At 40.8% G+C, this 18,733-nt stretch overlaps 1 protein-coding gene and 1 long non-coding RNA gene across 2 annotated transcripts in view; both read right to left on the reverse strand.

Moving 5' to 3' along the window:
* Positions 1–18,733, reverse strand: part of LOC115589408 (obscurin-like) — a 68,374-nt gene that overhangs the window by 6,233 nt on the left and 43,408 nt on the right. The window lies entirely within an intron of this gene.
* LOC115590513 (uncharacterized) lies at positions 12,795–17,107 on the reverse strand. The gene is made up of 3 exons (XR_003985757.1): positions 17,032–17,107; positions 13,535–13,585; positions 12,795–13,089 (listed from the first exon to the last, which is right to left on the reverse strand). It is a non-coding gene; the product is annotated as an uncharacterized LOC115590513 (long non-coding RNA).

An 18,733-nucleotide genomic window follows, 5' to 3' on the forward strand; every position in this document is an offset into this window, starting at 1 on the left:
CTTAGCAATTAGCTCACTCACGACGAAGCTAGCCTGCGTCACGTTGTCCTGGTCCGCTCGCGGATTGGATAAAACTGCTTACTGGCCAATCAAACTCGAATAGCGGCAACTTTATTCACGCGTCCTTTCAACACATCCAGTTTTGCATGTTTCGCGCTGTAATGACGATCAAGGTTTGACTTTTTCATTACTGCCGGAGTGTCCCCACAAACCAGGCACGCGGAAAGATGAGAGACATGAGACCAAACAATGCAGAAGAGCTGAAGGTCCTTTGCAGGCTCACAGGGTGATTATCCCAGCTCACATTTGATGAGAGCGAGGTTACATCCTGGACAGACTGTCAGTCTATCACAGAGTGAACACATAACACAGACAACCACTGACACTATCACTTACAGGAAGTGTAGACTACTCAAGTGATTCATCTGAACTAACCTGACTGCTGATTAACCTGAGTTAACTCAACCAGTTGGCTGAATGAGTCTTTCACACCCAGAACCTTCTTACTGTGGAGAACAGTGTTAAAGTGCAGCATCATTCCAGCCTGGAAGTTATTTGAGATGCTTTTGTCGTTCCTGATGGAAAAACTACAGAACTCTGATTACTGGCTGCTTTTCAGATATTTTGTTGCAATGAAATGTGATTTTTTTAAATCATTCAGTTAATTTAAGCGACTTCATTATTGTTGGAGAGAAAAGTTTCCTGCTGTTTAATTTAGATTCATGAAAACATTAAAACATGTTCAGTATGAATGACAGATCGTCCAACTTACATGATACTGTCAATGTGATGACATCACTCCACTCTGTTGAGGAATATGAGTCTCTTCTTCCTTTACACCTGTATTCTCCACTGTGAGCCTCAGTAACACTGATACTCCTGTATTCATTGTGTGTTGGAGGTGTGTTTAAGTTGTCTGGTAACCATTCATACGTCCACTCAGTGTCTCCTCCATCTTTGATGTCACATCTGAGGGTGATCGTCTCTCCTCTGAATATCTGAGGCCAGTTGGGTTGAAGGGTCAAAGTGGCCCTGTTGGAAACTGTTGACATAAAAATACACAGTTAGGATTCAAACAGGATTAAACACTGAACAAATAAAATGCCATCATCTTCTGTTATAATCACTGTTTTCATTATGTGAATGCATGTTGTTCTGTTCTGTAGCAAACATTTCAAAACCAACTCATCACTAACACACCAGTAATATTGTTGAAATCAGTAGAAACTACTCAAAGGTCAGTTAATTGCCAAGAAGTCTTAACAGTAGCAGCTGCTGAAGGGATGAGAGCTTTAAGAGTTTAACAACAGTCGCCCAAAATACTAGCAGCCTTCCACAGGATGCACTGAGTTTAGTTCATTTTCCCTCTTCGTTAATCTTGTGTCTAATGTCTGGTTTATCATGCAGGCGGGATTCTACTTTTTTTATATATGGTTTGGGAAATGCATTTATGAACACATCAACACCTTTTCATCATCAGGATTTAAAGTTTGTTTTGCTTAAAATCTGGTTCAATTAAAAACATGTAGTGATTTTGGCATTAATAACATTAATGTTTAACTCCCAACACAACATGCTGATTGTGTGTTTTCCCAGCCGCCTCCACTAATAATAATGATTGGATTTGTCTGGCACTGTTCCAGACACTCAAAGCGCTCTGACAGGGTTCCAGGTTCCATTCATTCACACACAGTCATACTGGTGGTGGTAAACTACGATAGTAGCCACAGGTGCCCTGGGGCAGACTGACCAAAGCGTGGCTGCCAATCAGCACCTTCGGCCCCTCCGACCACCACCTCAAACATCATACGTCATACACATTCACACGAGGCAAGGTGGGTGAAGTGTCTTGCCCAACGACACAACGACCATGACACAAATGTAAGGACGGCGATCAAACCGCCAACTAGGCCTGAGCGATAAACGAAAAAAAAAAAAACTCGTCTTTGTCTTGTTTGGCTGTGTGTGTAGGTAGGCAACCGGTATGTTCATGTCCCTTTAAGACGCTCGGCTGTACTACGTATGCAGCGTGTGTAGTCACGTATGATGGGGCGAGATTTGGAACAAAACTGTCCTCCTCCTAATGAAGACTGCTGCAGCTCTGCTCTCCGAGGCAGGGCAGTCACGTGTAACTACTAAATAAATAATATAAATCTTAACTACAGTGTAGTTTTACAGTCCTTTCACTAGCAAGGACCACACCTTCAACAAGATACGTTTAAACGATTTATTATGAAAGAAAGAGAAAACAAAACGTTGAAGATCTTAGTTCTTCGAGCTCTTCGAGTGCGTTGTGGGGAAGTTCTGTAGAGAATCTGCCGCTGCACTCGGGCAGCGAAGGACCCCCTTGTGGTCCTACGAAGGAGAGAAAAGAAAAGAAGAAACAGGGAGAGAGAAATTGGGTGGGGGGGAGGGGCGCAGAATACAAGAACGAAGACGAGGAGAGGGTCAGGTGGTTATTTATAGGAATATCAGAAGTTGGCGCTGTTGAGGTGTGGTCCTGCTTCTGAAATTTCGCCATATAAGCTTCAATTAAAGTGGCATTTCTGTAAATACACGGGGGGGTTACTTATCGTTCATTTATCGTTATCGAGGTGAGTTGCTCAATATATCGTGATATTGATTTGAGGCCATATCGCCCAGCCCTACCGCCGACCCTCCAAACATTGGCCAACCAGCTCTTAATAAGGAAAGATTTATTTAGAATTGTTTAAATGTATTTGACAAAACAACACAGTAATAGAACAGTGTTTGATGTCAAAGGAAATAGTTCACAAATCCTACATTCAGCTCTATGTGTCTGAACCAATTCCAGGTATTAATACAATTTTGTTTCTGTTAACAAAGTGAAGGAGGTCAAACCAGTAGCCCATTGTTGACATGATGAAGGAGATTTAAAGATGTTTCTTTCTTTTGTTTTCAGAAAAGTGAGAGTTACTGGACTAACATGACTAACAATCACTTTCCCTTCACACTTTGGTCATTGTTTAACAACATAAAGACTGTAGGTTGTTTTTTCCATTAGAAAATACTAAACTCACCAGTTTCCTCAATGATGACTGCATTACTTTCAGGTGTGACGACTCTTCTCGATCCTCTGCAGGTGTATTTGCCTACTTGTGAGATAACTCTGTTTGATTCATAAACATTTTCAGTCTGAAGAAAAGTTTTTCCAGAAGAGTCTGACGTCTGCCTGTACCACTGATATTTGAATCCAGCAGGATCCTCCACAGAACATGTCAGTGTCACTCTGCCCCCCAGTGGTATGATTGTCCTGTCTGCTGTCAGTGTGACTCTACGTCTACCTGCTGTTTGGTTTAGAAAAACAGGAAACATTGTGAATACATTACACAAAGGAAATCTTACTGTTTAATGAACTGATTTGTACCCTTGTGACAAAATATGCTTGAAACTGAAGACTTCAGTGTGTAAGTATGATGAGGTAATAGTTTAATTTACTGAAAAAAATATTCTTCACTGGATGAAAGTGAAATTTAACTGAAAACTCATAAAAGCTAACATGTGGACATTAGATTTTTTGTGACGTATTATTTGGATTCTTGGTGCAGCATTTAAAACAGTAATAATGTTTTTTGTCATCACAGTGAGACAGCTTCTTACCTTTCACTCTCAGCTCTCTTTCTTCAGATTCTGTCCCATCAGCCATCTTACACTTGTACCTGCCCACATCTGACACTGACACTGGATAAATGGTAATTTCTCCTGTTGTGGATGACCAATGGGTTGTGTCAATTTCAATAGGTGATCCATTTTTGAAAAAGGTAGCTGTCATCATATAAGTTGTCATTCGATGTTTACAGCGCAGAGTCACCCAGTCTCCTTCAAACCAAGTGTATTCAGGAACTTCCAGGACTGCATTAGCACCTATGTAACAGAGGTAGAGAGATGTTTTATTAATACAGTCAATCAAAAGAATATATGAGTTATCTGACAACATATGAGTTATTTAGCAGCGATATCACATCAATATGAAATATATTTTTAAACTGTATCACGAACATTCAACATTAAGGAGGATTTGAGGAAGCAGTCAGTGCGTTTACATGCACAGCTTAGTCAGATTACAGCCATAGTTCGACTTTGCTACTCAATCGGACAACTGCAATTATCCGAGTATACATGCCAGTGAGAAAATCGAATTACTGGCCGAAAGCATGTCATTCCCCGGTACGCTAGGTGGCGCTGTACCCATTTCAACTAGTGGTAACGGGGCACCTCCGGCTGACCTCTTTACGTCACCAGCTGCCTCGGCATTCAAGAAAGATGGCGTACGAGGAGAGAGACGAAACTACATCTTTGTACACTTCGTCTATGTTGTACATGATAATTACACAAACTAGGTGCACTGTGGCGCTCCTTCTTGCGGTGATTTCGGAGGAAAGCCGCCGCCGCCACCGCTATCGCTGTCCGTCTACTTCCGGCTCACGGCCCCGGAGAAACGCAGAACGCAAAATCCGATCTGATCCGCTGGAAACGTATACATGCAGGAGTAATGCGACTATCAATCGAATAATCAACGTGGTGTAATTCGACTATGAGAGATCCGATCCGGTCCGATTTTAGTCAGACTAAGGTGTATACATGCATCTTAAAGATCCGTTCATAGTCAGACTAACGCAGTAATTCGGTTTTCTTGAGTGTCATGTAAACGCACTGAGTAAAAGTGTATTTACCTATTTCGCTCAGTGAAACAATTACAGGATTTTTGCTTTGCAGTGAAAACACAGGACGGGTTGTTTTTATGGTCGAGTCCTGTATTTGGCTTTGACAGAGAAAATATGTCTGATGGTTCTTTGTGAAAACCAACTTTTTTTTTTTATTTATATGAATCTCTTGATGTGAACAGCTGAACTAAGCCCATATTTTCTCACTTTTCTTCTCTGATTGTTTTCGTGATAGTTTGTCATTTAAAGCAAATCTCCTCAGATTACAATGTGTACTGAGCTGTGTGAGAGAGACACTTTCAAAGAATCACAGACTGAGTCAGTCAAGGTTTAAAGGTTCAGGACCTGAAAATAAGATTGAGTTTATGTTCATACATCATACATGCACAGTGCAAAACATGATCATATCAACATGGCTTATAAATAAGTAATACTGTTGCTGCTAAACTTGGTGATAGTAACAATAACTTCACAGAGCTGCTGGATACAGTTAACACTGATTGTATTACTCATACATAGAGACTATAGAGTAATAACGTTTAAAGAAAGAAATTATGCCAAAGAGCACTGAAACTATTATGGAGGATTGTATTTTTCAAAGACTTACAAATTCTTAGATTATTTAAGACACTTTAGTTTGGTTTATAATTTGTCAGCCATCTGTTTGTGAAGCATTTGGCAACTTGTGACTGTTGCAGCTCTCAGAGGGAATACCAAGAAACACAGCATGAGGCAGCAAACACATCATGTCACTGCCAACATGAGTCAGTGACAGACAGACTGTTGTAAGAGACTGTATCACCTGTTGCTTCTTTCCCCTCATCAGAGTGATCTTCTTCTCCATAATTCTGCCCTTTTAAAATGATCACTTAGGTAACAGACTCATCATTTGTATTGGGTCTAGATAAGGTTTTGTTCATTTCATCTTTCTAACAAAGCAGTTTGAGCAGCTTTTTCTACATAGCTTCAGCTCATTGTGGACTTCAGGAGGAAGAAAACGGACATCCAGCCACTGCTCATAGGTGGGACCCGTGTGGAGAGGGTCTTCAACTTCTGTTTCCTGGGAGTCAACATCATGGAGGACCTGACCTGGAGCGTACACACCACTGAGCTAGTGAAGAAGGCCCAGCAAGGACTTTACTTTCTGAGAGTTCTCAGGAGGAACAACATCCCCCAAAAACTGCTGGTGTCCTTCTATGGCTGCTCAGTTGAGAGAATCCTGTCATACTTTGTCTGTGTGTGGTTTTCAAGCTGCACTGTGGCACAGAGGAAGAAGCTTCAGTGGGTCACAAAGGCAGCACAGAAAATCATTGGCTGCCCTCTCCCCTCCCTGGAAGAACTTCACAGTTCCCGCTGTCTCAAAAAGGCCAAAACCATCGTACAGGACTCATCCCACCCCGGTCACACACTGTTCAAACTACTGCCATCAGGCAGGAGATACAGGTCCATGAAAACCAGAACAAACAGACTACAAAACAGCTTTTATCCAACAGCCATAAGTGCAGTGAATAGTGCATCCTGAACATAACTCTCACCACTTACCTCTGTCAAAGGGCTATGTGCAATTTGTTTGACTGTGAATGTATGAATGTATGGGTGCGTCTCCCATGTGTTTTTAGTGTCATTATGTATACAGTAGTTTTATTTATTTGCGCATCTTCTACCTCAGCAGATGCTTTGCACTGAACAAGGACTGCACTCAATTTCGTTGTACCTGTTAAAATGACAATAAAGATATTTTATTGAACCACACTAAAGTAGTTTCACAGTCACTAAACTTATTCCAGGGTGAAGTCAGTGGTATCATGCAGAGCTATGCTTTCCAAGTAGCTTCCTTTAACAACTGAGCACTAATCCAGTCATTTCATAATGTGCACTGAGTAAAATGAAACATATATGGAAAAACACAACTGCAAAAACAAGTGATCAAGAGTGATACAGTAAGAGACATATAGGACAAACATAATCAGCCAATATAGAAAAGATAACTAGTCACCTTCAGCATGTCCGTACAGGAGTGTATTCAGCACTAAAATAAAGATTCAAACTTCATTAGACCAGAATCAAATACAAAATCCAGGTAGTGTTTCATCAGTGGCAACTATTGTTTATCAATCAACAGTATCACACATTTCTGTGATGATATTCTGCTACACAGCTACAGAGGTGGGAAACACATTTAAAACTCTTCAATATATAGAGGCAGAGTAAAATAAGCAATACATGTAATTCCACAGCTATATACATAATACCTTAGATCATATACTGTACATGCATTGTCCAGGTATGTGAGCAAAAACTAGTGCAAAAGTAACTGGTTGAGTAATATACTTAACATGATCCTCCAATCTGAACCAAGACAAATCAGCCACAAAGGTCATGTGTACACAACTACTACACTGATATAAATACTGAACATCACATAGAAAGTCACAGATGTACTCACAAAAAAACCTGAGCACACCGAGCAGAGTGTGCCCCATCTTCACATCCAGCACCCACACTGTTGGCACAATCTTATATATGTGAGAGCAAAGTTTTTCATCAACTTCCTCGTCTGAGTGCAGTTCTCACTCTGTTCTTACCTTTCACACAAAGAACTGCAGTGGCTTTGACCACAGCATACTTTGACACGTTTTACATTTCCTGTCCACTCCTTGCAAAGGTTTGTTCTTCATTCTTATTTCACATCCAAGAAACACAAGATCATTGGATTTAATCACATTACATTACACTAACATTTTATCGTTATCTAATCTGTACATGTTATGCTGTATTTCAGTGAGGGTGTGTGTTGTGTGTACACACAGAGCAGTCAGAAAGTATTTAGGTACCTCCACCTTTATCACATTTTGTTATGTTGCAGAATTTTGCCAAAATCAATTAAATTCCATTTTCTCTCATCAATCTACGCTCAGTAACTCATGATGTCAAAGTAGTAGTGACTGGTGAGACGCAATGGAACAGAGGGGAGCTTTCTGCTCTCTCCATGCTCACTTCTGTTCATGAGAACTGTTGGTCTCCGAGCTCAGCCACTTCCTGTGGGTGAAGTTGTGTCAAAACCATCCGAAAGTGAGACCATGTAAAGTTTCTGTGCTGGGGGGAAGAGACACTATTGTCTACAGTACTGCCTTTAAATTGTGTAGTATCACGTACTAACATTGTATTGCAGGTATATTTGTGCATTTTTTGCAGTAAATGCCGACACTTTGTGCGACCACATTGCCTGTGTTTTGGTGTGGGTCTATGTTATGTGTGCACTATGACACAAATACAATTTTGTTTCAGATACTACATCAGCAAATACCAGAGTACAACAGAAAACCTTGTTTGAACTCAGAATAAAGAAATTCTTAAGTTTTGAAATCGGTGTTTTATTCAGTTAAATAATTAAATGTTGACAGGTTAGGAGAGATTATCAGTTGCGTGTCTTCAGATATTAATCTAAAAAGGCCAAGTATTATATTAGCTGTCAATGTTTCACAACTTTTAATCTTGAAGACGTAACCTGGCCTGTGAGCTGCAGCCTGTAAAGATATCTGTGAAGAGAGATGCCTTTTGTTACTACGATGAATCCAGATATTTAATACAATAATAATGAGAGAAAATCAAATCAAATTAACAAAATACTTAAATGGTAGAGTGTCTTAATGTGAGAACACTGTAGAAAGTCAGTTCTCATCAGCATGACTAAAATATGTTTCCAGTTCACACATAAAGGTGTGATGCTGAGATACAAAGAATTACACAGTGTCATCATTCATCTTCAGTGTCAAGTAAAGCAGGAGGAAATGTTGAGCTGCAAAAGATTCAAAGAACATGAAAAGTTTAGAATAAGAGAAGTTGACAGAGTTATTATTAATTAGAGAGAACTACAACTCTTGAGGGTCTTCAACAGAAGTTGAAGACCCTCTCCACACGGGTCCCACCTATGAGCAGTGGCTGGATGTCCGTTTTCTTCCTCCTGAAGTCCACAATGAGCTGAAGCTATGTAGAAAAAGCTGCTCAAACTGCTTTGTTAGAAAGATGAAATGAACAAACTTGAGAATGAGGCTCACAGGTAACCTTGACTTGGCATCCTGGGACTTCACTACAGCCGCCCTAGTCTCAGAGGTAAAAAGGAGCACATGCATTGTGTCATTATCAGTTAGTGTAGTTTGACGCCCTCCTGTGGTGATCCATTGACTTGTATTAGTTCACGGGGCAGAGCTGGCACATCCAATATGGCATCGACACATCAGAGCAATGGGCCAACCCACTCATTGAGGCGTTCATGTATATACTGTATGTCTACGGACTTACTCATCAACATGATGACGTTAAATTAAAATAAAGTTTAAGACGTTTCATTGACCTGTCTCTGTATTAACTAAAATCACATATCCTTATCATTGCTACCTGGTATACTAAGACTTTACACAGACTGTATACACAAGGACTGATTAAGTAATAGGACACAGGTGAACACAGAAAAAGGGCCGGAAACCACACAAAGTAAGGAAATGTAAAGTTGAACAGGACATATCAGGCAAAAACTTTAAAATAAAACAGGAAACAACAAAACACAAGCATGAGAAAATACATATTAAAGCAACATTATGTAGAAATCAGAATTTTGTGTGATTTGGTGTCCCCCACGGTTTTTGAGTGCAACAACATTGTTGTAAATCTCAGGTGTGTGACAAACTGTCAGATGTAATGTAGCTGCTGACTACAAACAAAACCCATCACGTCACAACAATGTTGTGTGTTGAAAACGTGTATGTTGAAGTCAACATGTATGTAACGCTGTGATCCTACCCTCTCACTGAAGGTACACAGTGTACATGTGTACAAGTTACATAGATGTCTTGAAGTTTCCAAAGCTGAACCAGCAGGATGTTTGGAGGAAAAACAAGACACAAGACACACTGACATTAAGGGACATGATCATTGCTACAGGGCTCTGTGGCAGTTTGGCTGTTCAGTCAAAAAAGGAATTAACAACACAACTGACAGCTTACTGCTGGAAAACAAACTGTTTATTGATGTATGAAATATTCAATAGATTTTAAAATACAATGAATATAAGATACTTTGAGGTAAAAAAAATACGAACAATACCTCTCAGTTAAGGGATAATTTCGGTCGATTTCAACATGCAGCTTTATTGCTCAAGCTACCCTTGACTTGCCAGTACCGAAGATGAGGAAAACTTTTGGTCCAACCCATACAGGGCTCAGTGAACGGAGAGTTAGCATTGACAGCTAACTGATTAGGGCAGAACTTTACACAGTGTTTAAGCGTCTAAACATGCTCCATATCTCACCCAAAAAGTTATGCAACATCAGCAAACAGCTTACAACACAGCACTGTAGCGTGTATGACTCGAAATGAATAAAAAAGTGGTTAAAACTGTTTGTGCAAGCAGCTACATACCGGTTTGTTGACATCCCTGTCTTCTGGTAGTCCAAACTAGTCTATCCGTTGAGCGTGCGCTTATTCTATGGCAGAGACGAAAACAAATTTTGCAGACAGAAACCGTATTACAGCATTTTAATTTTTCTGTTCATACATGACCATGTTACAGCCTGTCATAAGCCATGAGCCTTACAATAGCCAGTTATGAGTCTATTCAGTCTGCACTGAGAGCTAGCTTTTCTGCGCATGATCGTGGCTCGTACAGAGAGGGGACTCGAGAGAGGGGATGTCGAAGTGGAAGATATCGACAGCGGACCTTTTGAATTTGACAGTAGACCATATTTGTTTGAACTGGTGTATACAGATGAGGAGTTACTTGCACTAGAGAATGAGAGAGCGGAGAGAGAGGCGCAGAGAGATGATTTGACTTGTTTGGACTACTGGAAGATAGGGCTGTAAACAAACCGGTATGTGGCTGCTTGAGCAAACACACTGTTTTAACCACTTTTTTAATAATTTTGAGTCGTACACACTGCAGTGCTATATTGTAAGGTGTCTGCTGATGTTGCATACCTTTTGGGGTGAGATTTGGAGCATATGTTAAGACGCTTAAAACACTGTGTAAAGTTCTGACCCCATGGGTTAGCTGTCAATGCTAACTCTGTCAATGCTAAGCCCTGTAAGGGTTGGACCAACAATATGTGCATCTTCGGTACTGGCAAGTCAAGGGTAGCTTGAGCAATAAAGCTGTGTGTTGAAACCGACCAAAATTATCCTTTAACTTAAAAATGACGGAGAGAAAACATACTGTACATGCAATAGGAGATGTTGTTTGATAGCAGATTATTACTTCTATCAAAAGTCAGTGTTGACATCTATCCTGGATCTAACACTTAACAAAGAAGCTGACTTTAAAGCTGGTACCCTGCTACACAAGCTCAAACATATTGTATCAAAGTTGCATTGAATGTTTTCTACAAAAACTGAACAAAAATAAAAGGTGACAACATACACTATATTGCCAAAAGTATTCGCTCACATACCTTGACCTGCATATGAACTTAAGTGATATCCCATTCTTAATCGATAGGAAATATGACGTCTGTCCACCCTTTGCAGCTATAACAGCTTCAACTCTTGTGGGAGGGCTTTCCACCTGGTTTAGGAGTGCGTTTATAAGAATTTTTGACCATTCTTCCAGAAGCACATTTGTGAAGTCACACACTGATGTTGAACAGGAAGGCCTGGCTCTCAGTCTCCACACTAATTCATCCCAAAGGTGTTCTATCGGGTTGAGGTCAGGACTCTGTGCAGGCCAGTCAAGTTCATCCACACCAAACTCTCTCATCCACGTCTTTATGGACCTTGCTTTGTGCACTGGTGCACAGTCATGTTGGAACAGGAAGAGGCCATCCCCAAACTGTTCCTACAAAGTTGGGAGCATGGAATTGTCCAACATCTCTTGGCATGCTGAAGCATTCAGAGTTCCTTTCACTGGAACTAAGGAGCCAAGCCCAGCTCCTGAAAAACAACCCCACACCATAATCCCCCCCAACCAAACTTAACACTTGGCACAATGTCAGACGAGTACCCTTCTCCTGGTAACCGCCAAACCCAGACTCGTCCATCAGATTGCTAGATGGAGAAGCGCGATTCATCACGCCGGAGAACACGTCTTCACTGCTCTAGAGTCCAGCGGCAGCTTGCTTTACATCACTGCATCCAACGCTTTGCATTGCACTTGTTGATGTATAGCTTGGATGCAGCTGCTCGATCATGGAAACCCATTCCATGAAGCTCTCTGGCACTGTTCTTGAGCTAATCTGAAGGCCACATGAAGTTTGGAGGTCTGTAGGGATATACTCTGCAGAAAGTTGATGACCTCTGCACACTATGTGCCTCAGCATCGCTGCATAGCTGAGTTGCTTTTGTTCCCACTTGCTTCCAATTTGTTATAATACCACTGACAGTTGACTGTAGACTATTTAGGAGAGAGGACATTTCCTGGCTGGACTTGTTGCACAGGTGGCATCCTATCACTGTACCACGCTGGAATTCACTGAGCTCCTGAGAGCGACCCATTCTTTCTGTTTGTAGAAACAGTCTGCATGCCTCGGTGCTTGCTTTTATACACCTTTGGCCATGGAAGTGATTGGAAAACCTGATTTAAATTATTTGGATGGGTGAGTGAATACTTTTGGCAATATAGTGTAACTGTAAAAATGAAAAGTAATGATGAAGTGAGTAAATAAAACAGGGATTTTGCTTCAGTAGTCTTGTGCTAAAAGAGTCAATAATAAAATCCATATGAAGCCATTATTTTACATCATCTGCTAACTAATGAACTGTACAGAATACTGAGCATGTCTCATATTTCTACAACAGTCTAATGAAATGCTGTCAGCTGTAATAAAAACTTTGTTCTTTACCTTTAACCTCACATATAATGGTTACCTTTTCACCTTGCATAGCCATCGCTCACCTTACATACTGACATTCTCTTTTGACCTTACATATTATTACACCTGAGAATATGTGTGAGTTATGATGTGACCTGAGCATGAACTTGTGTCAGTAACAATCTGACATGGGGTCAGCAGTGACCTCGGCTCATTTAAGGGAACTGTGTTGGTCTAGAATAAACGTTCTGTTCTCAGGACACTTATCAGTTCATCGTAGGTAATAAGGTGTTTTTAACACCATCTCATCTTCTGCTCTGAACCTCCCTTTGTGTCTTATTATCATAGTATTCTATTAACTGAGACTTTCTCTGTAGCTCTTTGTCAGACTCACCCAGAACGCCCTGATGTGAAGAGCGCTGACCTTTCAGCTGAAACAGATTGACTCTGTTATTCTCTATTTTTCTATCTTACTTTACAAAATACTGTTTTGGACAGCACAGCTGCACACAGTGATTCCATAAAAGCTGTCAAAGTACACAGATGTAGTTTTTCATGTTGTCGTCCGTTCCATTGGTTTAGTTGGTGCAGATTTCTTTATTGAGCTGAAAGAAAAAGCAAAGTAAACAAAAAAGAGATTAACGTGGATGTCAGGATTAAGGATGATTTATGACATTTCACTGTCCTCTCTCTCTCCCTCCCCTCTCTCTTGCTCTCCCTACCCCTTCCCTCCCTTTCTCTTTCTGTCCCCTCTCTCCTTCCTCTCTTTCTTTCCTTTTTCCCCCTCTCTCTCTCTCCCGACCACCTCTCTCCTCCATTCTCTCACTTTTCCCTCCCCCTCTGTCTTTCTCCCCCCGCAACTCTCCCAATAAAGAACTGACTCTTAGCAGTGTTTTTATGATCAATAAAATAACATGTGAGATTATTGGATTAATTTGGAATGTAAATATGTTTTAAACTTAAATGATTGTCAGTTAATCATTTACAGTGAATTGTCTTATTCCAGTATTTCTAACAGCTCCATGTTAAATAAAAAGGTATAAACTGTACCATGTTCAGCTTCTTGACGGCCTCTGATTGTTTCATAGAGACAATCATCACCTACAGAGAAATAAATATCAAGACACAGTTAGTTTAATCAGTTTAACTGTATACAACGCATTAATTATGTGAGACCTCAGATTGTTTTATCATTTGAAATGTGTTTGTAGGTTTTTTTGTTTTTTTAATTTTAGTTAAAAATTTGAGTAAAAAATTTATTCTTTAAAGAATTCTGGTATTTCTTCACCCACCTCCAGTCTTTTGTCTTGTTCACCAACTAAGAAGTTGTTTAGGAACAGCTGATCGTCCTCGAGACGACTACAAGTCAGCTTTCCTTTGTCAGACTTCACTTGATTGGATTCTTGTGTGTGTATTTATCAAATTCTGTACCTGTGATGAAATTGCTTTCCTATCTTTCAGGGAATTAAGCTTGATTTATTGATCTTCTGATGGTGTGGTCATGTTGGGTCTGTCTGAATGTGCTTTGGATACAACTGATCCAGTTTCTGTGAAGTGTTTTAGAGTTTATATTGTTACATGCACTGCTCCTTAAAAAAACTCGAGTCTGCAAATGATTTGATGCTCAGACTCTCACTTTCTTAGCACTTTCTGATTATTTCCAGGTTAAAGGACATCAAGCATCTGTTTTTTTTTTCTATTAAAATGTAAGATGCAGTGGTCACATATACTTCTCTTCTCTCTTCAGATGCACTTTTAAAATATTTCACCACCCCAGTGACACAGCATCAGGTGCTCCTGTCCCTCAGCACAGCAGAGTGACACAGCATCAGGACTAAAGGATGACTGGCCATCTCTTCTAAGTGAGATGAGAGTTAGTTCACAGAGGACCGTTTTAAATAAAAAAAGATGGAGGGCTCTATCTTGCACTCAGCGCAATTGACTTTGTACACTGGCGCTTGTATAATTCCTATTTTGCATTCGACGCACATTGGAATTTTCCCTCCACAGACGCACGTCCTTAAATTAGGGAATTAATTTGCGCTCCCGGGGGCGGTTCAGCGAAAAGAGCACCAAACGTTCACTGGTGCTATTTGGCTGTTTCAGATAACAATTCCGCAACAGACCAGGACAAACCTAGTCTGAAGTCAGTAGCGCTTATTCAGATGCTATTTTAAGGGCCCATGCTTGGCCATAATGTAGCGTGTGCTCAATGTGCATACACTTTGCTTCTCTCATCTACAAGGAAGCAGTTCCCATTTTTGCAAACCATACAAAAAAAAGTTGAGAAGATTTACACAGAAGTACTAATTCTTTTTCCCTCTGATATGGGACGTGCCCGCCATAGCTGTGAGGGTCCGGGAGTGGCAATGCGGATGTGCTCCTAGTGGAGCGGGTGGGCGGAGATGGAGTTATGGGAGGAGGAGGAGGAGGAAGGGGCACAACAGGAGCAGGTGGTGCGTTTGGAGACTTGAGGCGATGCGCCTGAGAGGCCGCAGCAACATCGCCACCCGGTCAAGACGGGCATTAATACCTTGCCGCACCCCGGACAGTGTAGTCCGGTCTGACAATGCTGCCACGGCGTGTAGTGGGTCTGGATCCTCTGCACCTTGGTGTTTGCGCTGCTCGATCATCAGCTGGGCGTTGCAAACTGCTCGGCCCGTGCACACTGCTCCCGAGGCCCGGTGCAATATCCTGGGGATGCCAGCCATAGAAACAATTGTGGCAATTTCCTCTCACGCCCGTTTAACTAATTTGGATGGATTTCTCCCATCCCCATACAATGCCACTTTCGGTCTTTTACAGCCCTGATGTAAACGTCGGTCTCCTCGGCTGTGAACCGTTTCTAGCGTGCGCCTGGCAAATTCGCCACTATAATAGCAAGCATGGAACAAGCGCGCCTGCTTTTAAAGGGAATGTGAGATGACGCTCTGATTGGTTTATTGCACGTTACACCCAAACCACACCTATGAGTAATGTAGCTACTTCAAACCAACCCATTTTAGATTTGCATTGGGCGCAAGAGTCATTTATCCCGCCGGCATAATAGCGACAGTGTGTGGTTTCTGGGCTTCTCTCTTCAAAGGTGTCTGTGTGTAGTTTGATAATAAAGGATACTGCGGAGGCAAGGCTGGGTGGAAAATAGAGCAATCTGTATTAAAACAAAATCTAATGCCTTGAGCCCGGATCAGAAAAGCGGCCAAGTTCTGATATTATCAAATCTGTGGACAACACAATGCCAAAATGCTTGCCCTCTGCTCAATCAAAACCTCAGCCCTTGCTCTTACAAGGTTTTTCCAAGTGCCACCCCTTCTCTCTGGTGTGTAGGGCCTTATTAGAGCCTATTGTCCGTAACCGCCCACTTCTCCTAATTGGTCACTTTGATAGATTAAAGGTACATCTATCCAATGGGAAAGAAAAGAAGGATCGGTCTGCCTCACATCCCCTATGAAATAACTCTTGTGGGGGTTATTTAACTTTGCTGATGTCAGCTAAAGTAGAAAGGATGGTCTCTCTTAAACTTAGGTGACAATGTATAGTTGAGTCAGCTCCAAACCTCTGGTGTGGGCTCTTTCCTGTAGCTTATCTCTGATGCCCACCTCAGGGCTGATCAGGGCTCCTGGGCCTGGGGACGCTTATCCTGTCGTATTCCCACCCTTGTCTACCGGGGAGCATCTGGTCCTATCCTATCCTGCCTTCCATCTGTTCACTATTGTCTTGGAGCCAAGGCTGTGTAAGCAAACCACAGACACAACACTACTCTAGGACCCCTGGAGCTGTGAGCCTCACTCTGTCTGCACTCTTTACCTCACATGAGGAGGAACAATTAGTCATCATTCAATCCACACTAAGTAAACTCAAAAATCAGAATGTGTTGCCATCCAGATACCTCAAGCGCCTGAGATCCGCCCACAAATCTACTTGCGTTTTGCGTTTGATACTTGCATTTCAGATCGTTAAGATAGAGCCCAGAGTGTCAACATGACTTTAGTAACAGAATCTTAGTCAATGCTGAACAAATCAAAAGAAGCTGGCTGATGTACTCAAACATAAATTATAGCTTGCACTGCTTCTGCTACTAAGTGTTTTCTCCAAACGAATACGGACTTAATAAGGAAGGACTAAAGGACTGGAAAAATGTAAGCCACTTGCTGAAGGTTCATGAGGATAGCCAGGAGCACAATACCCACATAACAACATGGGAGGAGTTGGAGGTCGTTTTGCAAAGCGGCTGACAATAGATAGGCGAGAGAAGGCACTCTGAGGCTGAGAGGTAACATCTTTGTGCAATGCCTTATTTATATTGTATTTTTATCACTTGTTTCTTTCTTCAGTTTTTATTTGGTGTGACATTTTTGACTTAAAAGAAATAAAATCTTGAATACATACATACAGTTTCTGCGTGAGTGTATGAACACTGATTGAGAAATTGACTGCGATGCATGAGGGCACCGGCTAAGATCTTTCCTAGGGCACCACATTTCTCAGGGCCAGCACTGTGTATAAGTATATGAGATAAGATTTATAATATTAGTTTAACTGCTCACCATGGAGGAGAGTGGAGTAATGATCATTCTCGGAGTCCACACGATCTGTGTTGGCGCTCTCAGACTGGACTGGTCTACAACACGTATCAGATACAATACATTTAAATAGGAACATAAAAATGTGTTGATGTTATGTTCAAAATGAGATGAGAGAGTGTTGCACCTACCTGACAAAGCATGAATCTGTGAAAAACACATTTGTTATTAGATGTGTAACTCAGTCTAAAATATGTCATTTCAGACAAATAAATATGCTCAAGGATTGTCAAGAAGTCACTTACAGTTAAATTAAAATGTCTTATTCTAGTATTTCTAACAGCTCCATGTTAAATAAAAAGGTATAAACTGTACCATGTTCAGCTTCTTGACGGCCTCTGATTGTTTCATAGAGACAAACATCACCTACAGAGGAATAAATATCAAGATATGGTTAGTTTACAATACTAATTAAACAAACTAAGACATTTTTAGATAACTTAAAACATAATATGTAAAAGAATAAAGATTACCATGGAGAAGAGCAGAATAATGATCAACCTCGTAGTCCACACAATCTGTTTTGCCGCTCTCAGACTGGACTGGTCTAAAACACGTATCAGATACAATACATTTAAATAGGAACATAAAAATGTGTTGATGTTATGTTCAAAATGAGATGAGAGAGTGTTGCACCTACCTGTCATAGCATGAATCTGTGAAAAAGACATGTGTTGTTAGATGTTGTTATACTGCTGTTCTATCTCATGAGATCAGAGTATGTGTGTGTATTTGAATAATTAAAAATCATCCAATAATAGAAGAAGAAGTTCTCACCATTGGACGCTCTGTAGCAAAAAAAAACGAGCAGAGGAATAACAAGAACGATTCCACAAACCAGCCCAACAATCAACAGAACAGGAACTGAAGAGTTTTCAGGCCTGGACACTGCTGTAAGAATAGTAAATATGAACTATTAATAAGCTTATATAACATGTTTGTAAAACTGACATTACAAAGTGCTTAAATTAATATCAGAGTCAACGGAATCCAACAGATTGTCAGGTGTCTACTTTGAAATCAGTTCAGTATTCAGCTGAATGTATTTCACACACAGAAACAGTTCACATTAAAAAGAAAATGCAGCAATCATTTTAATCCTACTCACCCTGAACTGAAATCCAGCTCTGTGCTGACTCTTGTCCTGAGTGTTGACACTTGTAGAATCCTTCATCTGACTTTGACACTGCAGAGATATTTAACTCCCATCTAGTGTCACTTTGAATGAGTTTCTCATTGTGAAAAAACACAATAGAGTCAAAAGTTTGTCTTCTGAATTTGCAGCTCAGACTAACATAATCTCCCTCAGTGACAGGACGGGCAGGGCTCAGCAGGATCATATTTTTATCTGTTAAACAGTCAAAGAATACGAGGTTTTAGTCAGAGATCAGCTGGTCGAGGAACTTGAGAATGAGTGGATGTAGAGAGATGACAGTTGATACACAATGGTTTGAGTCTGCTTAATGCTCACTGATTTAACAGTGATTATAACATCTGATGATTTATCAAACACACTGAGTCTCTTACTGTACACGTCACCTTTTACCAAATAAACACCAGGTGTCAACAGGTCCTACAAACCACACCAAGCTTTAAAGGTCCAGTGTGACAGATTTAGGGGGTTCTCCTGGCAGAAATGGAATACATAAAATTCCGTTCCGTTTTC

The sequence above is a fragment of the Sparus aurata genome, chromosome 10, assembly GCF_900880675.1.
Source record: "Sparus aurata chromosome 10, fSpaAur1.1, whole genome shotgun sequence".
NCBI classification, from domain to species: domain Eukaryota; kingdom Metazoa; phylum Chordata; class Actinopteri; order Spariformes; family Sparidae; genus Sparus; species Sparus aurata.